This window comes from Alligator mississippiensis, chromosome 4 (genome assembly GCF_030867095.1).
Source record: "Alligator mississippiensis isolate rAllMis1 chromosome 4, rAllMis1, whole genome shotgun sequence".
Lineage (NCBI taxonomy): Eukaryota > Metazoa > Chordata > Crocodylia > Alligatoridae > Alligator > Alligator mississippiensis.
Window position 1 is genome coordinate 230204549 of NC_081827.1, and position 24911 is coordinate 230229459.

Consider the following 24911-nt stretch of genomic DNA (forward strand, 5'->3'; position numbering starts at 1 on the left):
GGCCAGGTGGATCTGATATTTCTGTCTACAGGCTCTCCCTTCCAAAGTTGTGAAGTTTTGGGCAGATGCACATTGTAAATGGAAAGTTGCATAAAGGTCACTGGGGGGTCAGCACTCTGTGATCTATGCAGAGGTCTTAAGTGTGGTGGCAGTCAGTTCCATTGCATAGATAGTATGCATGAGGAACTAGATAGGAGTTGCTTCTTGGGTGGTATTTTAAGCCATCCACCCCTTAAAGGAACAAGTTCCTATTGTGGGTTCAGATGAAAGCCTGTCACCCATGAGTTTTAAAAGAGCTGAAATCTCTGAGAATGTTCTTGAGTAGTTCAAGATCTAAGAGAACTGAAGTTGCATAGGCAACCTGAAAGAGTGCCATACCCTAGGGGCAGAGAGTGATGGTAACTCCTAGCAGCCATGAGCGACAGTGCTGAGGAGTGGTAGCAACCCTTGGCAGTGATGAGGAGTGACAGACCCCCTAGTAACCACATAACAGTGACCTCTGATGGAGGAGATGAAAGTGCAGCATTCCTCAGTAGTGGAGCAGCAACGAATTCTACAAAGGACATCCCTACCCAGCACTTGCCATTTTGGCTGGCATAGGTGGTAATGGCCCCAGATGGCAGGCCAGAGTGAGTTTCCCTTCCTAACAGACTGGGCTAGGTAGCATCTCACCTGGGTTTGTTTACCAGTGATTGAGGCCCATGACAGATGTTCATTTACACCATTGACAGATGTGCAGCTTCCCAGTGTAAGCACCATGAGTTTCAGTGACTCCCCTCCCCACCAACCCAACTGATATTTTCTGTTTGCTCAGGGGGGTAGGGAGAATCTAACTCCACTTAGGATCTGATCCAGTAGAGAGAAACTGTCTGTGTGTAGCTTCTCTCCCTTGGTCCTGCATCTCCACCTCCAAACTCTGGTGCTGTCTGCAAGATGGGAGAGGGAATAGGCATGGGAGGGACCTCTATTCTGGGATTTGCCAGCTTGTGCTAGAGGGGGGAGTGGGTGGATTGGAGCCCCCCCAAAAGTGGGGCAGCTGGTGACAGCACTGGAGCCAGGGCTGAGCTGCATCAGCCCAGCCCTGCTCCCATGCAGGGACAAACAGGAGTGAATGAAGGTCTTCTGCTTTAATGAGGATGAATTTGTCATGAAATCAGGAACTCTTAAAGCTCTCTGCAGTCATGTACATCTGTCAGGGCACAGCCGTAGAGCACTTCCAAGGGGCTGATCATGTGACAAATATAACTTCTGTCAGTGCCCTCAATTTCACAATGGGATCTGATCTCTGATCCCAAAAATTGTGCATGCCACACCTACATGACAGGATGCATGGTTGTTTTGTGATCAGGGTCATATTCCAATTGCATGACTGTTGGTGCAGGGAGTTTGGCATTGGGGACAGGTCATGGAATTCAGAATGCATGGAACTGGAATCATGATCCCTGGATCCACACACATTAGCACCTTTAAACCCACATGGGACAACCCAGAAAGGGGCAAGCAGTATAACTTCTGTAGGGGTTGACTGGAGCATGGATTTAAAGGTGCGGTGAGTGGGAAATCTGTGGGCTCCTGGCACTTGCAGACCCAAGCCCTGGGACACCTGGGACACAGGCCTGCAAGTGCCAGGTTGGGGGAAGCTCATCATCTCTTCCAATCTGCATTTTTCAACCCTCACACTTGGATGTGTAAAAGCCCCAGGCACTGGAAGTCTGAATGGGGAGAATATCTCCAGAAGGGTTCTCCTTGATCCCAGGTCTTGGGACCTTTGGCTTTTAAATTGCTGCTTATGCCACCTAGCTGGGTTGTAGGCAGGCCTTTATAAGCCTGGTGCACAGGGACCTGTATTGGATCCATCACTCAGTTGAGGGTCAGATCCATATGGGTCAGCTCTGGGTTATGACAAGCACATGTTATACTTTCAATTTAAAGCATGTTTCAAAACAGCCTTAAAGATGTTCTGCGTTACATACGGAACAGCTTTGTAGTTGGTTTACCTTGTTAAGGTCCCATAACTTTGGGTGAGCATGTAGCATGTTACAATTTATGGCATGATTAATATGTTAATCCTTCAGTAACTGTAACACCTGTCATGGCTCTGAGAGAGGCTGTTAACTGTTTGGGGTTTCCATTAATATGTAATAAAGATTTTCTTTAAAGTTGTGCATCTGTCCTCTTTCCCCTTCAACAAACTATGTTATAGTTGAATGCTGGTTGTGAGTGAGGAAATGTGTCCTTTGGAATAGCCAATTAAAATTTATTTTCCTAGGTTTCTTGTTCATAGATTCATAGATGTTAGGGTCGGAAGGGACCAGAGTAGATCATGGAGTCCAACCCCCTGCCCTGGACAGGAAAGAGTGCTGGGGTCAGATGACCCCAGCTAGGTGATTGTCTAGTTTCCTCTTGAAGACCCCAAGGGCACAGGAGAGCATCACCTCCCTTGGAAGCCCATTCCAGATTCTGGCAACCCTTACTGTAAAGAAGTTCTTTCTAATGTCCAACCTAAATCTGCTCTCCATCAATTTGCTTTCCCAGTTACTCCAGGGGGTGCCCTAGTAAATAGAGCATCTCCTATTCCCTGCTGGCCTCCCCTGATGAATTTATAGCCAGCTACAAGATCACCTCTAAGCCTTTTCTTGCGAAGGCGAAAGAGATCTAGGCCCCTCAGTCTCTCCTCATAGGGTCTTGTCTGCAGGCCTCTGGCCATATGAATAGCCCTCCTCTTAACCCTCTCAAGATTCTCCACATCCCTCTTGAAGTGTGACACCCAAAACTGGACACAGTACTCCAACTGTGGCCTGATCAGTGCTGCATAGAGGGGAAGCATATCCTCCCTGGACCTGTTCATCATGTATCTGCTAATGCATGATTAAGTGCGGTTAGCCTAGTTGATCACTTTGCCACATTGATGAATCATGTTCATCTTGGAGTCGACTATGATTCCATGATCCCTTTCACTGCTATGCTGCTAAGAAGGTTATCCTCCAGTCTGCAAGTCTGTTGGTGGTTCTTTTTGCTGAGGTGCAACACTTTGCACTTGTCTTTGTTGAACTGCATCCTATTTCATTCTGCCCATTTTTCCAACCTGTCCAGGTCCAGATCCACCTGGATCCATTCCCTACCCTCCAATGTGTTAACTTTGCCCCATAATTTGGTATCACCTGCGAACTTGGACAGGGTGCCCTCTATGCCCTTGTCCAAGTCACTGATGAAGACATTGAATAGGACAGGTCCAAGGACTGAGGCTTGCAGGACTCCACTGCCCTCATCTTTCCAGGTTGATATCAACCTGTCCACCACCACTCTCTAGGTGTGACCCCTAAACCAATTTGCCACTCACCTGACCATGTAATCATCTACATCACAGCTTGTCCGTTTATTTACGAGAACAGAGTGAGATACCATATCGAAGGCCTTCTTAAAGTCTAGGTAGATGAGATCTACCTTGACTCGTGAGTCTAAGCATTTTGTGACCTGGTCATAAAAAGAAACAAGGTTAGTCAGGCAGGATCTACTTGCAATGAATCTGTGCTGATTTCCTTTCAGCATTATTTCCCCTGCTGGGCTCCCACAAATGTGATCGTTAAAGATTTTTTTCCAGAGTTTTCCCAAGGATAGAGGTGAGACTAACTGGCCTATAGTTTTCTGGTTCCTTCCTCCTCCCCTTCTTGAAAACAGGGACCACACTGGCCCTTTTCCTGTCCTCTGGGACCTAACCAGAGCACCATGAGTACTTGAACAGCCATGCCAGTGACCCTGCTATGACACTGGCCAATTCCTTCAGCACCCTTGGATGAAGTTCATCCAGGTCCATAGTTCTGAATCCATCCAGCCCCTCCCAAGTGCCCCTTCACTAAGTCTGTGCTAACAGTTGGTGAGCTGGTGTCCCTCCTGTGTTTATCTATGATACAATTGGAAGATTTGTCTTGACCTCTGTCTAGGAATACAGATGCAAAGAACTCATTGAAGAGCTCAGCTTTGTCCCCACTCCATCACCAGTTGCCCTAGTTTGTCTTGTAGAGGTCCTATGCAACCCTGCACCTTCCTTTTGCTCTCTATATACCTAAAGAAGGATTTTTCATTGTCCTTAATTTTGTTGCCAGCCTAAGTTCTAATCCTGCTTTGGCCTTCCTAACTGATTCCCTGCAAGTGCGAGGCAGGGAGGTATATTTCTCCTTCGTAGCTACGCCGTTTCCATAGCCTGTATACCTCTTTCTTTGCCCTTAAGCTTTCCTGGGCTTTCCTGTTCAGCCAAGAGGGCTTCTTGCCCCCTTTTATGTGCAATGGGATTGTCTCCTTCTGTGCCCATAGGATCAGTACCTTGAGGAATGACCACCTTTTGTAGACCCCATTTTGCCAGTGCTCTCGAGCTTTAATGCCTCGCTAATCTCCTGAGCACACTGAAGTTAGCCTTTCTGAAGTCGAGCACTTCAGCCCTACTGGTTAGTTTACCCACCCTTCACCAGACAGTGAATTCAAATAATCGATGGTCACTATTCCCTAGGTTACCTTGTACCTGCAGCTTCCCCATCAGGTCTTCCCCTGTAGCTAACACCAAGGGCAGCAAGGCGTTTTCCCCAGTGGGATCATAAACCTCCTGCATTAGGTGGAGGTCCTGTATGCAGCTTAAGAACCTATGTGAGTGGTTAGATTTGGCTGACTGCTCCTCCCAGCAGATGTCTGGTAGTTTAGGTCACCCATGACAACCATATCTGTCGACCGTACCGTTTCTGAGAGCTGTCTGGAGAATTCCAGGTCTAGCTCATCTTCCTGGTGTGGTGGTCTATAGTAGACCCCCACTATCAAGTCCCTTTCCCTCCAACCTCCTTGTATCCTGATCCAAAGTACCTCAGTTTGGCCCTCCTCTGATCCCATCTTGATTATAGAGGATGTATATTGTTCTTTAACATAGAGAGCGACGCTCTATCCCATCTGTACAACCTGTAACCCTCAATGCCTACTGCACAATTGTGAGGAGGGTCCCACCAGGTTTTAATTAATCCAACCAGGTTGAAGTTGTTGCTTGCAAGCAGGAGTGCAAGTTCCTCCTGCTTGTTCCCCATGCTCCTAGCATTAGTATACAGACATTTAAGCCCCTCAATGGATGCTTTTGGTACCCCCCTGTCCTAATGTCTATCAGCTCCCTTAATGCTTATCTTAGTGCTTACCTAGGCTGATCCAGTGCATTGCTCTATCCTTGGCTTCCCTGTCTGCCAATGAACCTAGTTTAAAGCTCTTTGGAAGAGATTAGCCAACCTGCAAGAGAACAGACTCTTACCTTTAGAAGAGAGATGAAGACCATCTCATCCTAGGATGCCTCTCTCATGGAAGTGTGGATTGTGGTTGTAGAAGCCAAAACCGACATGATGCCACCAACTCTGGAGCCTCAGGTTGACTTCCCTGATGCAGGCGTTCTGATGCTGATTGCAACCGTTGCCTAGAAGGATGGACGAGAAGACCACCTGCGCCTCCAACTTTCTAAGCCTGGCCTCCAGAGCCCTGTAGTCACTCATGACACAGTCTAGACTAATTCTGGCCACATCATTTGTGCCCATGTGGACGAGGACCATGGGATAGTTAACAGAGGGCCGGATGAGTTCAGAAATCCCTGCAGTGATGTCCCGGATCCTGGCTTCAGGTAGGCAGCAAACCCCCCATGCCGTGAGATCCAGTTGACTGATAAGTCCCTCTGTGCCTCTCAGGAGGGAGTTGCCCACCACAATGACCTGGCATTCTTCCTCTGGCTGCTTGGTTGTCACTCAATCTGCCTGGTGTTTGTTGTGGACATGTCTTCCTCTGCAGCTTCCTTTGCTGCATCATTCTCCACTGCATCATTCTCTAGTTGTGGGGGGCTTGAGTCAGAATAGAAAGCAGCGTACACTTCTGGTTTTGAACCTGGCCCTTGTGATTACCATCCAGTGACTGGCATAAGGGTTACACAAGTTTGCACTGATCCAGTAAAAGAATGGCTTCAGAGGAGAGTGGGTTCATGGCTGAGACTCAATGGATATTCATTTACATAGAAATACAGATCTTCTTGGCAATCTGTATAACTAGCTAGATAAAGCCACATTTTTTACTCATTCTCTTGATGTGGGTATAAACAATTAAGGAGAATGCCCTTGAGCAGAATTTTGAAGCAAAAGCAGTTTTGTCATCAAATTTAGTGGTAGTTGAAAATATATATCCAAGGGTAGAATTTGTATAATTTGCATACCTGCATGTCAATTGCATGTGCAACAATAAATGGTTCTTCAATCATTTGTTTGCTGAGAGAGTAGAGTTTTTCTATTGTTGGCCTGGGTTTTGTAGGTGACCTTTTGTTTACTAGAAGCTTATGAAAAAAGTGCTACTTGAAAAAAATGGTCCTATCCTCTCTTCTCCCTTCTTTGAGGTTTATCATTGGATAGTGACCTCTGTAATATGTGGAGCATATTTAGTTTTTAGAGTTCTTGAATAATTACAGGGCAAAATTTGTTGAATTGTGGTTTTGGAGTATTCATTTTTTAAGCAACAGCCAAAATCTTATGCCTGTTCTTAAAAATAGAATTGACTAGGAAACATGGAAAATTACTGGTTGGGTGGACTTGTAAATTCTAAAACATGAAAACCTCTGTCCAAAACACATTAATTGAAAGCTGTACAGGAAGGTAACGTTTTGCCCTTTTCTGTTGAAGGAGACCTGATGAAACAACCTTTATTTTATCATGTATTCAGTTATAATACCATTCCAATGGGAAGGGGTTGGAAAGAAATCATAGTTCTTAAACAATCAGTTATCTTTGCCAGTTGACTTGTGTGTTTATCTTGAGGCTTTTATCCATGAACCATCAGTGCATAGAATGTTACTAAACACTCTCGTGTTTAGGTCACAGATGCAGTTTATCCTTAATTTTTCTGCAAATAATAGCTAATAACTACCTTTTTTCAAAATGTGTTGAATTTTTGCCTGTATGCTGTATCTGATTTGTAGAGGGTTATTTTTTAGCTATACAAGCACTTATATGTAGTTCACTTACAGGCATTTATAAAATGGTGTATAAAACAATTAAATGCAGTAAATTAAATATGACATTCATTACATAAATATGGTTGTATTATCAGCCTTTTATAAATACACAAAGCATTTACTAGTTAGAGTTATTTTGGAGTAGATAATTCTCAATTAACTTTTATTACTTTATTTTTGCTAATTTAGTTACATTTAAATTTTCCAATAAAAGAAAATGTATCAAATGGCATATCTAACTATTACACTGGAGATGAGATATAATTAAAATGTTACATATAAGGAATTATAACTGATATACCAAGGCTTATAACTAGAAACATTGGCATAAACTCTTATTTTTGTCTTTATCTTATTGTTGCCATAATTGTATAGATAATTTTGATTGAATTTCAAGATGGCTGTAAGCCCACCCCGGCTTCAGTCACAGCAGCAAGGGCCTTGAGAGGGCAAGTCATGTCTAAGACTTGGACTTCCCTCCTATAGAACTTAGCAGCTCTGTAGAGTTAGAGGTGAGGAATAATGTACTGGAGTGTGTCAAGACAGGAAGGATGGACATGGAGTGAGCTAGGTTGATGTATATATGCCTTCATAGGCCAGTAAGTGCTAAGTAGTTAAGTTTCAATGTCAATTACATTTTTTACAATATACAGACACACTCCTCTTCAAAAACTTGATTTCTTAATGTCCCTCAGCATCTCGCTTTCTTTGGTTAGTTTACCTGTCTCTTTGGCTGTCTCTTTTGCCCAGTTTGAAAGTCATCTTTCTTGATCCAACTAAACCTTTCATGTTTATTCACTTAAGGATCTTTGGGGCTTCCATTGTTCTTATGTTTTTTATTATGATTGCATACACAAAAAAGAAGAGCTAATCAAGAAGAGCTGGTGATAAACAGGAATGTAAAAAGTTTTTTTGATAAAATAAAAAGCCACCTAAAATTGCCACTCAAAACTCAATCTTTATACGTAATTGAATGAAAAGGTAATATAGCAGGAATCTCAAGAGAGCCTGAGATTTTTAGTTAAGCCTTGCAAATTAAAGGAAGTTGATTCTGAAGAGATTCCAAAGGTCCTTTCAGTGTTTTGGTTGTTATTCTACCATTGAGATTTTAATAGACAAAATCTCAGGCCTGATGGTCAGGATATCTGATTTCAATTCCCAGTCCTGCTCTTGACTTGCTGTGTGTTCGTGGGCCAACCATTTAGCTTCTTTGTCTCAGTTTCCCTATCTGTAGAACTGGATTATTACAACTAAATGTTTCCACAGGGCTATGGGAAGGGTTAATTAATTAATGCTTGGGTAGTTCTACAGCATTCTCAGATGGGGGAGGGTGCTTTAAAAATACAAAATTATTAAACCAAACTTTTTGCATCTCACCTGTCACAAATAGTTAAAATGTAATTGCTGAAGTACTGCTAATTACATTTTAAACAATGTGATTTTAAAATAAAATTAATGTAAATTTAGTAAAATATTCAACACAACTTTCAGACATTAATATATTTCAGCAGAGGAGGGGGCCTTATGCTAGAGGTAAATATCAGTGCTATCTCTCTACAGGCTAAAAGAGTTACAGATCCACTCTTCATTACTCTGGATGTGTCACATTTGCTAGTATGACAAGACATATTATGGACTAGGAATTTTACAGAAGGAGAGAGAAATCTATGTAAGTTGTTTGTTTGATTTTTCCCCCTCTCTCCTTCTCTATACTATACTGGCCAACACTGGGATAATGGAATTATTTTATGCCTTCTGCACTATCATCAGGCTTTGGATGACTGAACAAAGGCCACTGGCAACAAAAATAAGATGGCTGTAAGAAAATGCAAAAAATTGGGATAGAAAAAAGGTACAACCAATAACTTGCCCTTAAATTTAAAAGGAACTAAATGAGGAACTTCTGGACAATTTATCTTGCTGTTTACAGATAACAAGTCACTTTGTTTTTATGTGCTCAGTCTAGTATTCCATAATTTATTTGAAAGAAGATGAGAAATAATGTAGATAAATGATGAAGTGTCAGGGTCTGACGCTCTTAAATGAAGCTATTATGGTCAAAGAGAAAACGTAAAACCTGCGGCTCATTATGAGAGTGTTCTACTTGTCAGTTAAGTGAAAAGGCCTGGAATGATTTCCAGTTTATTTGTCATTGCAGTTATTAAAGCTGTCTTTTTGGTGCCATGAAAATGAATTGAAGACTTTATTCGAAGTAAATTTGTACTAAAGCTTTCAGATGTATCTTATGTGAGTTCAGTGAGGCAAGAAAACAGCTTAAAAGCTGAAATATTACAAGAAGGCAACTACTGAAGTCCTGAAACACATGAGAATATAAAGTCTGAGGAAGTTACACAAATAAATGAAATGTTTTATCTCTAGGGGAATGAAGCTCAGTTTTTTTTTTTAGTCTATGATATATTAAAAGAAATCAGCCCATATTAATTGCAACAGAGTCCCATCAACTCCCCTCATCCCCTCCCCCCCCCCCCCCCCCCAGTAATTCTGCACAATAGTAACTTTGATATCAAAGTATTATCACTGAGGCAACTTTATCAGGTTAGAGGGAGTGTTTTATTCTGTGTTGCACACATTTAGAAATACCATCTGTTAGTCAAAAGAGTAGATATTATATCAACAGCAAGTATTAGTCTCTTTACCATCATGGTGACTGATGTGGTACACAACAAGACTGAAAAAAACATGGAAGATAAGGAGTTCAGTAAGACCAGAGCAGTATAATCTATTTCCCTAATTGAATTATTGGACTGCAAAATATTGCATCAGACTACAGGGAATGGGAGATGTTATTGACATTTTTATCTTTCGTGAACGGATTTTAAAATACATGATTCTTGCTTAGCTTGGCGGTCATAGTAGAATTTTAGTTCACAGCAGATTGAAATCAAGTCAGACCAGCTATTGAAGTGGCCATTGACATGAACTTCACTGCAAGGTCCTTTTAAAAACTCTTTTTAATATACTTTATGTTTGAGGCTTATTTAGAGGTTGCTGACATTTTTGTCTCAGTCTCTTTGTCTTCTCCCCCTTGGGTTTCTGTTTTTGCAGCCATTGTCTCCTATAACTGCTTCATGTTTACCATGATAAATTAGGGCTATACTAAGTTTGTACTGTCCAAAAGGAAAATAAGAATCTTTTCTTTTAAATTGAAAGCTATAGAAGCACTAAACTGAATGCTTAACTCTGAGCTCCAGCAATCTTACAGCAGTATAGTTGACACTTTATTGCAGATATTACAAATGTTATGACATGTCTTCAGGGTCAGGTTAAAAACAAAAAGAGTTCCACATCCTCATCAGAAATAATCTGTCAGTTTTGTCATCAGATATTATAGCAGCCCTTAGTAGCAGTGTCACAGTTAAAGTTTATCAGGCGCACGTGCTCACTCGCTTGCTTGCTTGCTTGCTCGCTTGCTTGCTCACTCTCTCTCGATAGATACGCATGCACACACACAAATGCACACACATCCTGATATTCAAGGCTTTACAACTGCAATAAAATTCCCTCTTGGTTAAAACTTGGCATTCGTACTCTAAAGAGACTTTTTAAGAAAACTTTCGCTATTTTTTTTTTTACTTGAGTGATGAAGAAAAAAATATCTATTTTGCATTTTTTAATGTTTTACATCTTTTAAACTGGTAGACGTAAAATATTTAAGCACTCAACTGTCTTTATAAAAGAGATGGTTAAAAAGGAGAACCCAAGAAAGGGATAGGTAGTGGGGTAGACAAGTGCTTTGTGCTCATCATGAATATAAGTGTTTGAGCCTTTGATAAGATGTATAATTAGCAACATATTTCAAAAGCTCTTGGTCTCTCTGTTGAAACTGGGCATGAGGGAATTAGAATGTCTGATGCACAAATATAAATCCTAGGACCTAGGCTCATTTCTTCCACCCCACCCCCAGACACTGTCCCTGTAGAACAGGATTGAGACATGTAAGCTGTTTGGAGAAGCTTAAACTGCTGGCATGAAAGTTGCATCTGTTTTGTGTATGAATAGAGAACTTCATTTTCCAGGGCTGTCAGCTTGGCACTGTATTGTTAGTATAATAATAGAGCACAAAATGCATAAGACAGTGTACAGATATATCATAGATTAGGTAGGTAGATTGGTAGAAGAGTCAGTGGAGGACTTGTAATCTAAAAATGGATTTGTGATGGTGGGGAAAAGGGAACAAAATACAAGCCAGTGTTCAGGGTGATTGATGACTGACAGTAACAGGCCAGAGCATCCAAAATAAATCAATATTTTGGATGCTGTTTCTTTGGTAGGTGATGCTACAAGAGTGAGTCTTTTAGCAATTGGAATGGAAAATACATTTTAGAAATTAATTCCCTGGCTAACAGGTAGAACGTGACATGTAGATATGCCTATATGAAAGAGGTAATTTAAAAATAAAAAGGCACATCCTTCTCATACCACTTTAAAAATGTAGTGCTTAAACTCTAAATGAGATACTGACAACGTGACCTTACACAGACACTGAAAAGTTTTTGTTGCCTAAAATATGTGCAGTTATACCCAATTTGTATGCATCTATAACTGTTGCTATTAAACTGGAAGATATCCTCAATTCCTAACAAAATGTTCAACATTTTCCTATTTTTACCTCTTTCACAAAGCATTTTCAGTTTTTAAAAGGTTTTTTTTTTTCCTCTTCATGTGTCCCTATTTATATTTCATTTATGAAAAATGCCTAGGCACAATATATTTTAATTTAAATAGGTGATCTTCCATTCTCTTGTTGAATTTTGAATCATGCTCTTGTGTTTGGTGTCAGGGCATATTTCTAAAGCACATAAAATTAAACTAAAAGGAATAGGCCTTTAGCCATGAACCTCCTGCTAAGAAATCAGTCCGTGCACCCACACTGAATCTCCATAGCATCCAAGGGTTCTCTGAATTGAATGGGTATATTTAGGTACATTACTTATTTGTCACTGACTACTGTAGTAGTCTATTTCATAACTGCCTTGTGGCACAAATTCTCCTAGTTTCAGATGACAGCTACATACTGTCTACTATCAGACCTCTGGAAATGTTTAATAATTCCAAAGCTCTTATTCCTTCTGGTTAGTGCACGGAGCAAGAAGGTATTTCTACTTGAATTACAGACAGTTCTGTATTTATAACCAATGTTGCTTTTTGCTATGAGAAATGCACAAATCACTGCCATTATGCAAGGTTAAAGCAAACTTGCAATCTGCATCAAGCAGAGGATAAGACTAATTGTGACAAGCTTCGTGTCCTACTTCAGGATGTGATGCTGATGAAATGGGAGAGGTATGGACTGTCTTCAGGGAAAGAAAAGGGATTCAGTAAAAGTTAGGAGACAAATAATAGTCTAAGCATTCTTTATTAAGGCTGCTCAGTCTTGTCCTATTATAATTTAAAGGAAGTTTATTTAATTAAATAGTAGATCTTTAAGTTGCTGTGTTTGTGAACCCTATCATTAAAGACGATTGGGTTTTTCATCTGTCTGTCTGCCTGTACAATTTCTTGTTAGAAAACACCAATCTCTTCATGGAAACATCTTTCATTAAAAATTTCCTCATGTCCGAGAGAGAATTATTGTTTGCATTCAGAGACGCTGATCTACCTTTGATAAGTACTCGCCTTATATGTGGGAGACATCCCTTGGTCTGAATAAGACAGAATAGAGATTTCAGCTTTGGTCTTCTATAACCCAAGTAAGTATCCTAACCACCAAATAAATTAAATATTCACTGTAGCAGGAACTTGAGCTCTGTCTCCCACACCTTGAGCAAGTAAACAGATTACGGGGTTCTTGGCTATTTCAGAAGAGCTGAGAGTCTTTTTCTCATTTTTGAAGGTGCTCAGTTTGATTTTGATGTGGGAAATGAAAATATTTGAAAACTCAAAAATGTTTGTAACAGGAAAACCCAGGCCTCAGAACCCATTTGTTGCCCAGGCCTACCAACAATGAAATAGAGATTCATTGTGTAACTAAAATACAAGAGATCACCTGAATTCAGTTCCTGGTTTTGCTCTTGACTTGCTAACCAATTTGGGGCAAATTGCTTTCTTTTCTGTGCCACCTTTCTACCCATAAAACTGCTATAATTTTACAGTGGTTTTATTGGATTCATGTAATTCATGTCTGCAAAGTACTTTTAACTCCTTGGTTGGAAGATGCTATATTCATGCAAAACACTCATTTTAAAACAATAACATCATAGATTCATAAACTATTTGAATAGATTCTAGATCATCTAAAGAATTAGTTCTATGATGTATACTGTTATTTCTCATTCTTTTTCATTATCCATATGCTTGTTTTCTCTTGGTTTGTCAGATTCAATTTTCTTTTTAATTATTGGTATGGCTTGATTCAAAATCTCTTAATGGTTTATTCCATGTGGTAGTTGCATTCCTATATAAAAGATTTCCCCCCTGAATCTCTCTTTACTGTAATGCAGCATAAATAGTTATTTCAATGTATAGGGAGAGATGATGGCAATTTAAAAAGCTTACTAGATAATATATTTTTGGATGTGTAGTATGGAATGCAGATATTATGGCACTTTTACAGATGAAGAAGGTCCAGATAGTCATATAATGGGTATTTCTTTCTATTAGTAGATTATGATGGATCTTTTATAGTATTAAGGCAAGTTTAACAAGACTATGTCTTGAGATTCTGAGGTCTTGCTCCCAGATTGTGGATGGGTCATTACACTGAACAGCCTATAGCTAAGAAACTTTGCTCTGTGCCTGATCCAGTGCCTTCAGAAGTCAGTGGAAGGACTTTCCTGGATGTAAGATTGTGCCATATCTGACTGCATAATATTGATGACCCACATTAGGTCAGGATAATTTTTTTTTTATTTGGTTGAAAGAAAACATCAGAAATAGAATATTCCAAGATTTTTTAATTTAGAAGAATAAAGAATAAATATAGGTATATATCATTATGGACGAAGACTGATTATTCTATATTCTGGAAAAAATGGAATAATAATATGTGTGATCTTCAGATAATGGCAGTGCAGTCCAATATTTAATAATCATCGAGAATTGATGATGCTTCTTTACAGCTACCTTTAAAAAAAAGTTGGTATTCCATGAATTGTAAAGTGTTCAGTTCACTGCACTGACTTCAGCTATGATGCTGTCAGTTTTATGGGAGCTCTGAAGTTTTGTCCATTAGTGATGGGCAAGCCATGAACATTTGAAAGTTTTCTGTTTCATAGTGGGAGCATATCTCTGAATAACTTTCCTTAAAACACTCTGCCTAAAGATGTTAAAGGTTTTTGTATCATTTAAGCTCAGTTTCCAGCTATGCAAACCAATACAAGCTCATTGCTCCTTAGTAAATTTCCCCTATTTATGCCAGTTGAAGATCTGGGCACTGTATATTTAGACATACAGTGATACAGAGCTACGCATCCCCAAGGCAATCTCAACCTTTTTTCCCCCGCTCTGTAAGTATTCCTTGTCTTTCAGCTTCTTCATGCATTGTCTCTAGTCACTTTGAACAGGCATGCAATATTATGAGATAGAAATAAAAACATGCTTTGAGACTTCCTTTATCCGTTAAAGTTTTTCCCCACTTCTATTTCCAAGTTATAATAAGTATTCTTCATATTAATTCACAAAATAAGTGAAAGAATGCCCATACTATTTTTATTATTTTAAAAATAAATGGGTGCTGGAGCTATACCACTATATTTTAAAAAGGATTTGAAGATGTTAAAATTAAATTTAGATTTAATGGAAGTCAGACTATGTCTTGCTGCTAATCTTTCTATAATATAAGCATCTGTGTAGGTATTTGCATCTTCAAATATGCAGACATCCTCACAACACTGTGAAAGGAGGTAAGTATTGTGATTAGTAATTTTATGTCAAACTTTAGCCTTGTTTCAATGATTTTCATAGAGGTAGAGTAATGTCTAAGAGATATATGCAGAGTTAATAAGGTAGGCGTCAGTAAAAATTAATCTGGAGAAATCAAACCTGTAAAGTTAAAAATGAATTCAAGATAAAATCTGTGACATTTAACTGTTATTTTTTTCTGCCTAATTTATCTATAATTCAGGCTGCTTAACTTAACTTAAATACAGATAGCATAGTTAGAGTATTTGTTAAAGCACTAAGCTGACAAGTACAGAGTACTGGCCATTATTTCTGTTTGAGAGTCAGAGGTTTGAGCTATTCATTTTGTAGTCCGACACTCAGCACCACAATTCCTTGAATTCCCAAAGCTTTTCATATGGCTTCCTCAAGGACAGCTATCATGTCTTAGCTGCTGCAATGACAGATGGGATACAATGTGTCATGTGATGGATAACACTGGAGCCACAGTACTTAATCCTTCTAATACTAATAGCTGCATTATCATAGAGATTTATGAGAATGTCAGTTTCAAGTTCCCAGTTCCATTCATGGGTTTTTAAAACTTCAGCTGCAAAAAACATGCATCCATCCCATTAATTCTAATTATCATGGTTCATCTTCTCAGCAGTTTTGCACTCCGGAACCTTTCAGTGCAAATTAACGTACCAAAAAAGTGTATTAATTAATATTTGTAGCTTTTAATTTCTGCAAGAGTGTTGTCTGGAAGCAGCTGGCAGTACAGGGCCGCTGCTATTGAATCTTTGCCAAACAAGTGCAGATGTAATTTTGTTATCTCTTGCTTAGTCATTTACGCAAATTAATTTGAACAATTAGCCTTTTACTGGTCCTTCATGAATCATGCAACAGGGATCTGCCAAAAAATTGCTGGTTGACAGAAAAGAATTGGTTAACATTGTAAATCTTGCAACCAAGGTAATATGTGTTTGTGGTAAAGTAAAATTTCATTCCATGTTTTAGAGTGATTATTCTTAATGTTCTTGCATCTTATATTTTTAGAGAGTTCATTTGAATTTCTGGAAAAAAAAAAAAAAAAAGGAATAAGCACCTTCAAAACCTGGGAATCTGATTTTGGATAAACACCAAGAACTTGGGCTTTTTTACTTAATTTTTTCCAAGTTTGATGGTTCTCCAAAATTGGGCCAAATACCTAGTGAGAAGATTTTTCACAGTTGGTCAGGGACACCAAAAGAACCTTTTGCGTTCAGTCTCTAACCTGTGATTAGTAAATATGAACAGAGGTGTGATTACTGGGAAGACGGATCTTGCCCAAATATTTTTAATCTTTAAAGAGAGTTTTGGTTAGCTCAGAGGGCCAATAGTCAGTTTTCATTGGCTTAATCTGAACCAAATTAGGGTGTCCCAGGATGGCACTTGAGTTTTGATAGTTGAGAGAAATCTGCCCAAGATCTTTTGTTTCATGAATGTTCTCCATACTTAGTATTTTGGTGGTCTTAATTTACTGTTGTTTAAAGTAATTTTGCTGTTCTTTTGATCACTTGTCACAAAGAAAGAAGATTTAACTAACTAATATTAATATTCCAGAATTAGAGATGGTCTTGTAAAAGCTCTTGATTCACAAACATCTAAATGCATTACATGGGTTTAGAGATTGGACTGAAAAGAAGAATTGTATGGATTCATACTTTACAACTGGCTTTTGTAACTATTATGGGCTGAATCAAATCTAGATTCAGACATCCTTGAACTTTGGAACATTTTTGATATTGATGTAAATTTTGGGCTGCTGTTGAGACCCCATCTATTTTTATACTGCTCTAATTATTTTTGACAATTATGTTAGAACAGCACAGTACTTGCAAACAGAAATTGAAGGATCTTCAGCAGGAGTGCCGTTCAGTTACACAAAGGTGTCCATAGAGTGAGGCAAAAATGAAACCCTCCCAAAGCTCCTGTTTTATTTAATTTTCTGTTAATATCATGCCTAACTCAAGGCACATGTACTGTTTCCCATTATTGCCCCCCTTCCTTTTTTTCCCCCAAATGTCAACAATGCTGCATATTTGATTCAGGTATCTTGGCCAATATTCCCCCTTTCATTGAAACATGCTTGATCGTGAGGTTATATATGTGAAACCTGCTGTCACAAAGTTAATAACATGTACTATTTTGCCAATAAGTAGCTTGTGGTCTGTGTAATCAAAACAGGGGGCCCTAAATTGAAGTGTTTAAAAACACCGCTTCAATTTAACTGCGCCCCCCCCCCCCCCGTGTCTGGTGGCAGGGAGGGGAGGGCGAGCTGCTGGTGGGCACAGCAGTTCCTGGGCTGCAGGGGGTGGGGCTGGTGTTTCCCTCCACAGCAGCAGTGCCCCCCTCTCCCCCCCCAGGTGGCACCTGCCCACAGGCACCCAGCTCGGGCAGTCCTGGGGGGCACTGCAGCTGTAGAGGGAAGCAGTGAGCCCCCACGCAGCTCAGGCAGGCAGGCAGGCTCCAGGGAAAAAAGGTAAAGCCTGCCTTCCCAGGCTGCTGCCAGGCTGCCTGTACAGGCTTCCTGCAGAGCCCCTGAGCTGCATGGTGCCTGGTGCTTCACTCTGCGGCTGTAGGGCAGCAAACTAAAACTCCTTGGGGGAGTTCTAGGGTGCTGTGCCTCAAGTCATTTAAGGCACATTATGCCACTGAATTTGCTACAGCAGCTGGAATTACTGCACAATATGCCACCGACACATGCAAACACCAACACCATTAAAGTAGTGCAAAAGCATTTAACCCTCTTCAAAGTGTTGTGCACACAGGTCTCTTTTTTCGTCTATACACGGCCTATACATGTGGATACTTGAGACAGTTATATGCATAATAATTGCCAGTAAGACTCCAATTTAATTACAAGACATTGATAATAGGTTAATCTTTGAAAAGGAAACGCACCATAATACATTTTTCTCAGGGCCTTGTTGCATGGGACACTAAGTACATGTTTTATTTGGTAGTAGTAAGCATTACCATGCTGCATTGAAAGTTAGAGCACAGGTATAATGCTTAGTAAAATCTCAGCCTGCTCTGGGTAGAGCTACTGCTATCTGTAGCCCCACTCCTGCCAACACTACCCTGACACTGGGTATTGTAGGTCTCATGTCTGTACATGAGGATATGCAGCCCCCATGCCTGGAGTCTGTGCCCTCCCCTCTGTGTGCCCAGCACTGCCCAGCCTGGGAACACCTGCCCCTGACATGCCAGGGTGAGCCAGGCTTCTGCTGCTGGTGGCAGGCAGAGTGGGGCATGGGGAGCTGAGTCTGGGAAAGGGTGTCATTTCTGCTGCTGTATTTGTACCTGCTGCTGGATCTTCAGGATGAGCTGGGGTCTCTGCTGCTGGCAGTCTTGAAATGGATCTGGTGCAGTGCTTGGGCTAGAACTGACAATCAGCTGATTATGAGTGCCAGGCCCCACACCAGCACTAGTCTTGAGCTTGTATTAGCTCCGTGCAGCAGTCTGATGGTAGCTGAACACATTACTTAACGTGATCTGGAGATCTCCTATGACAAGTTGTAACTTTGCTCTGATGTGATTACATTTATCACACGTTTTGCTGCTTGAATGCATGGACACTGATGTTTTAAGTGCAGTTAACACAAGTATAATCTGCAACATGGCCGGTACTATCTTTGCTCTCAGATAGCCAGATCAGCTCTCCATAGTGCTATCTTGTGACTCCTAAAGGTTTTTAATTTACTGTTTAAATGGAGACTATTTAAACAGTTATTTCAGAAGTGATTTTTATTATTTGGCTTCAAGTTCTGTTATTCAGCTATGAACTTTATAGTCAATGCTTATAAGTATAACCTCTCAGATGGCTTTACAACCCAGCTGTGGCCAATGGGAATGGGATAAGGATAGTCTGTGCTTGAGGTTCCTCTGTGTACATGTTGGGAAAATGATGTGTAGATGTGAAGGTGTTATAAAGCTTTCCTGTTGAAAAATATTTAGTCAAGCAACTTGAAAATAGAACTAGAACTCATGTAATGACATTCTCAACCAACTTTGTTGGAAGTAAATTTAAACAATTCTGCCTAAATATTTCTGTCATCGAACTAAACAAATGAGTTTGTTCAACATGTAACTTATGACATGTTTGAATGCTGCTGATTTGCCAAGTACTCTCTGTCCTGGGGAAATACTGAAGTTCTTTTCCCTGTATTACCAAGGGTGGGTATCCTGTTTAGTTTTAAGTTTTTCCTGAACACTGAGGGCACTTGCACACATTTGGGGAGCCTGTTCCAATGTGCTGGAAATCCAGTGCATCAGAGCAGACTTGATTAAATGAGTCTGTTCAGTGCGCTTTAATTCAAAGCGTACCACCATGGGGATGCGCTGAGCCATCAATGCACGTGATGCACAGTTGCTTTTAATTAGCATGGCTCACTAAGTAAAAGGGCCTGGCACCACGTCAGCAATATTTGTAAAAATGCTCTGACTGTAGATGGTTATAAATTTTGGCTTTAGCTATTGATTTGTAAAAAAGAAACACCCAACAACTCCCCCCCCCCTCCCCCCCAGCCAAACTTAAACTCAAAACAAATTATTTTTCATTAGTAGAGCAGATGATCCTGTATTGTGAGTAGGTACATTTCTCCAATGAAGCAATGGAAGGTATGGGTGACTTCCACTTTATTTATTTATTTATTTATTTATTTATTTTATTTTTACAAGCAGCAGTTTCACAGTCTGTATTAGGTTTTTTTTTTCCCCTATTTGTCCATTTGATTGTGGATGGAGGAGACCAGATGTTGTGTGACAAATCATAGCTATTTGCAATCTATTGGAATTCTGACAAATTGTACTGGGAATCATTTTCTGATAACTGATCCTGCAGTCGCATCTGCACATGCCTTATTTTGAGCATGAGAAACCCCATTGAAGTTGGTGGGTCTTACCACCTGCTTAAATCAAGCATATATTTGTGGCTTTGTATACATTTAGACGTATATGCAAATGTATTCTGATTTTTAAATCTAGTTTGTTGAAGTAATCATTTTATTAATTCATTTAATTAAATAAATTCCAATTTTAATATCACATTTTGAAAGTTAAAAAAAAGTCAGTCTTTTATGGTCATATAGTAATTTATCACACCATAGAAATACCTGATTTTGTTTACTCTACTCTAATGCACAACAGATTGCCCCTTCTGTAAAATGTATCTACCCGGAGTCTCTTATCCATCTGTTTTTAGGGTGTATGGCTAATCAAGGAAGTGGTCTCTCACTGACACACTGAGAAGAATGAAGTTAGTTCCTCTGTAATTGAAAGTATCAGTAGTAAACTTGGCTGGAGCTTGATTAATAGTATATTAAAATTAGAGTGTTCATGGTGAGTGCTGGATAAGGAGTTTTGGGCAAATTACTTGGTTACTGGGAAACCTTTAAATTTTAATCATGGAGACACTTGAGCATCATTAGGAACTGAAAAGACAATGGGCACTGGTAGGAAGTTATGTGAATTGATGTGCTTTTCAATCTCTTCTATGGTGATATTGAGAGTGATGCATGGGCTGCAATTGAGAATCCTCTTGCTCCCCATGTCTTTGATTGCTGTTGTTATAATTTAATATTACAGTTTCTTATGATCATGGAAATGAGGTAAGTTGCAGAAAAAAGCACTGAAGATTTTAGTCCTACAAAAATTATTTTAAAGTTGATGGTTGTCTGTACTCTCTGGTTGGATAACTGTTCCTAATAGCATCAGACCTGAAGGATACCTAAATCTGTTCAAAGTACTGGCAAACACAGAAAAATATACTCTTCTACAAATACTATCTACTAATATTAATAATGTACTAATATAGAGACTTTTATGTGAATTCTGTTTATATTTATTGTATGTATATGTATCCTGGTAAGTGTGTGTGTAATATGTATATGTATATATATGCATATGGTAGGTTATAAAGGTTTTATTAGAATGACTTTGTGATGTTTGCATTATTTCTGAATGACATAGTCAAGACACACATCAATGCAAGCAAGTACAATGAAAACTTTATACTAAACTATGCTATTTCTTTTGTATGTGGCTGGAAATTTTAAAGGAATGTAAGTCTGAGTGAGGCTGCCAGCTCCATTGATGTCACTGGGAACTGGGCACTCAATTAGGAACATAAGATAGAATTGTAAAGGACCTCCTGGGCTATCAAGTTAAGTCCTCTGCTGTCACAGGAAACCACATGATATATTTTGTCCCCAAAGAGATCAAGCTCCATCGTAAAACTAATTATTGTTTTCCCCCATACTCTTCACAGAATGCTGTTTCAGAACCTCACTCTGATGGTTAGAAATAGTCATAGAATTTCCAGTCTAAATTCCCTTGACTTTATACCAATCTTTACTTATAATAGCACTCTATATTAATTTAAATACTACTTCTTCCCTCATGTTTACCCTTTGACGTATTTGTGAAGAGCAATCTCCTCTCCTCCCAACCTTCATTCTGCTACTCTAAACAATCCAAAAGCTTTGTTTTTCTTCCTTTAAGAATCTCCTGTTGTTTGATCATTTAGTAGCCCCTCTCTGTACCTGTTTGAGTGATTTTTGGTTTGTTTATCTTTCTTGAAAATATGTGACAAGAGTTATACATAATATCCCCAGGAAGGTGCTAGCAGTCTTGTTCAATGGCCTTAATACTTCCCTATCTCAGTAGAAATGTCTTACTTGGTACATCCTGAAATTGCATTTACCTTTTTAACAGCTACATCACATTGACTCAGCTTTTATGTGCTTGACTAATATACCCAGGTCTCTTTCTCCTTCTGTTGTTTCCAACTGAGTTCCCAGCTTATAGCATAAATTCTTTTACAAGTTCCAAACTATTTGACCTTGCACTTTGTGCTCTTAAGCTTCATAATATTTCTTTTACTCACTTTGAAAGTCATCTAATTCTTGTTACATACTGATCCCATGTTGTAGTCTCAGAGGCTCCTAACTTTGTGTCATCAGTGAATGTCCTTAACTCTGCAATTTTTGTATCAAAGCCATTAATAAGAACATTTAACCATATCAAACCCAAGGTTGAGTTAGAGAGGGATGAAATGACTTGTCCAAGATCAGGAGGCTGCAGCAGGAATAGCATCTAGGTGGCCCGAATCCTAATCCATTATCTCAGCCCATAAGATCATTGTTCCTTCATGACCTATTAGACTTTTAATTCCCCCTTCTTTTTTCTTTTAGGTCTAGAAAAAATAACATTGGTAGAACTGGTTGGAAATTTTATAGTCCACAGTGTTCATTTAAAAAAAAAATAAACATGCTGGTTGCAGTCACTGGGGGGAAAAAGAAAACATTTATGTGAATGGATGTAGGAAACATTTCCTTTGTGGGCTGAGTTTTGTGTTTTTTTTTTTATCAAAGATGACTTTGGAAATAGCTCAAGGACTTAGAATAAGTCCCAGGAGAATGGGACATAATAAAAGGTGATGCAGCTGTGGTTGAGATTTAAATCTATGAAATGTTACAATTAGGGACAGATCAAAATCACTCTTTTGTGATTTTCACAGAAAATGCAAAATCAGGCATTTTCTGTAATTAAAAAAAAAACAAAACCCAAAAGCAAAACAAACAAACCCCACCCCCTACACACAAAAAGTGGGGAAAGCAGGGCTACATGTAAAAATAAATGGTCTTCCTTTTTCTCTCTTCTGGCTGCTGCCGCCACCTCAACTGCCAATTGGGCAAGAGTCCTCATGCAATCTCTTAGCCCTGCAGCCCGGTCAGCTCAGCCCTGCAGCCCGGTCAGCTCAGCCCTGCTTTTTTGCTCAGCAGCCACAGTCACTTAGATGAGCTGGGCCCATCCTGCGGCAAGTGGGTGTTGCGGAGGGTGGGGGATGTGGCTGAGTGGAGCAAAGCAGGGCCGGGGTGGTGGAGTGCAGCATGGCCCAGGTGGGATGGGATGGGGCTCAGCAGGGCTGGCCAAGGGCCAGTGGGGCCGGGGCGCAGGGCAGCATAGCCAGGCTGTCGTGGAGGGAGTGGGGCTGGGTCGAGGAGAGTCGAGCCAGGCTGGGGGGTGTGTGTGGCTGGCTAGGGCAGCCCATCCCTGTGTGGGGACAGGGAGGTGTGGGGAGGCAGCAATCTGTCCCTGGGGCTGGGGAGGGCTGGCTTTTCCCACTGTACAGGCCAGGGCTAAGCGGGGAGTGGGGCCAGGCCAGGGAAGTGGGATGGTGGTGGCACATATGTCTGCTGTTTCCCCCAGTCAATCAGGAGCATAGATGGTGTCTGCTGAAATCTCCCATGAAATTAGAGCCCAGGGCTGTGGCAAGCCCACAAAATTTGGTCCCAGGGTCCACATTTTGAGTCAATCATTTCAAGTACATACTGTGTAATTTATGATGATTTAGTTACTCATGCACCATTTCTAGTTTGTCAGATGGCAACATTTATGTGATTGGTGAAGGGACAAAAAGGTAAAAAGGTGTCTCACCCTAGGTTCAGAGACATGAATTCAAGCCTTGCTTGAGATTCCTATCAAAGACTGTGCCCATTCCACCTAGCTGTCTGTGGGTACCGGGTCATCCTGGAGGCATTAAACTCAGCATGCAGTTCTAGTTACTCCCTTGTGTGCTGTTGTTTACAGAACCTGGCATATTTTGACTGTGCTATCTGAATGGGCTTGGTTAGACCTCTTAGGGTATGGAGAGGCATTCACTAGGGCAGTGTGAAATGGCACCATTCTGTTTCAACTTGCATTTTGATGTTTCAATAGAACAACATTTCATTTTGATTTGAAACTGCTGTTTCGTTTTGTTTCGTTGAAACAGTTTTACTGTTTCAACATTGTTTCACCGTTTTACCCATAGGCTATTATGGGGAAGCTTGAAACAGCCCATAACATTATAATTTCTGGCCTGGTTTGGATGAAACATGCAGGAATGATAGCCCCTTCTGAGGGCATTAAGCCTGCCAAGTTTCAAGGAGATAAGTGCAGGGGTTTCAGGGAAACTGCACCTCAATGTCTTGAGAGCAAAAAAACTCATGTCACGTGTATGTGTTAAGCCACAGCAGGATCAAAACTGCATGCTTGCTAGGCCCTGATGAGGCAATGAAGCCTGCCAAGTTTCAAGGAGATAGGTAGAGGGGTTTGGGGGAAACTACACCTCAAGCTGTGGACAAGAGAACCACGTGACATGGGTGACAGTGTGTGTGTTAAGGCATGACAAGGTGAAAGCTGCAGGCTTGCTAGCCTCTGCTGAGACCATGAAGCCTGCTACCTTTCAAGGAAATAGATGCAGGGGATTCTGGGGTCCTACACCTCTGGCTGCTGGCAGGCAAAACTCATGACATTGGTGGGTGATACAGTATATGTGTTAAGGTGTGCCCTCACTCATGTGATACCAAGGCAGAAAGCAGGTCAGTTCAAACAATGCTGACTTTTATGCAGTTTTTCCATCCCTCCCCCAGAGCACTGGGATTGGAAGGGACTTCAGGAAAGGATGACAGTCACTGGCCATCTACACAGTCAATAATGAGAGCATTCCTTCCTGCCCCACCCTTCCTGCTGCCTCTCCTTACTTTAGTTTCTGTTTCCTTGCAGGCAAGCCCAGCTTGATCTTTGAAACTGAATACCTTTTGAAAATTTTGAAACATTTTGACTTGCCTCATTTAATTTTGAGGCTGTTTCTAAGTTCTCTGTTTCATTTTGATTTTGCTGTTTCGAGCTTGAAACTAATGAAAACAGTGTCAAAATGAAACTGCAGGTGAAATTTCGCACAGCCCTAGAAATGATTTGTAGTGCTACAAAACATTTCAGCTCTTTGTAGCATTACAAAAAGTATAGCTTTGTAGGGACAGATAGATATTCCAGCCATCTCAAATATCCACTTTTATCTGGCACTGAGAAGAAAAGGAGGCTCTTTCCATCTGAAACCATATGAGCATCGGTTGGAAGGAACTTCAAGCATTAGGCAGCCCCTGGCTACCTGTGGAGCTGACATGGCCTAATTTCACTCCTGCAACCCCTGTGGGCTACCTGGGGTATCTGTTTGCACCCCTGGCTGCTGCCC

The 24911-nt window shown here is 40.4% G+C and overlaps 1 long non-coding RNA gene across 1 annotated transcript in view; it reads left to right on the top strand.

Moving 5' to 3' along the window:
* LOC132249908 (uncharacterized) overlaps positions 1-20768 on the top strand; it is a 167677-nt gene extending 146909 nt beyond the window's left edge. The window contains exons 2-4 of the long non-coding RNA XR_009461387.1: positions 8570-8678; positions 12537-12720; positions 20097-20768. This is a non-coding gene — a long non-coding RNA (uncharacterized LOC132249908). The remainder of the gene's footprint in view (positions 1-8569; positions 8679-12536; positions 12721-20096) is intronic.
* Positions 20769-24911: the final 4143 nt, after the last annotated feature.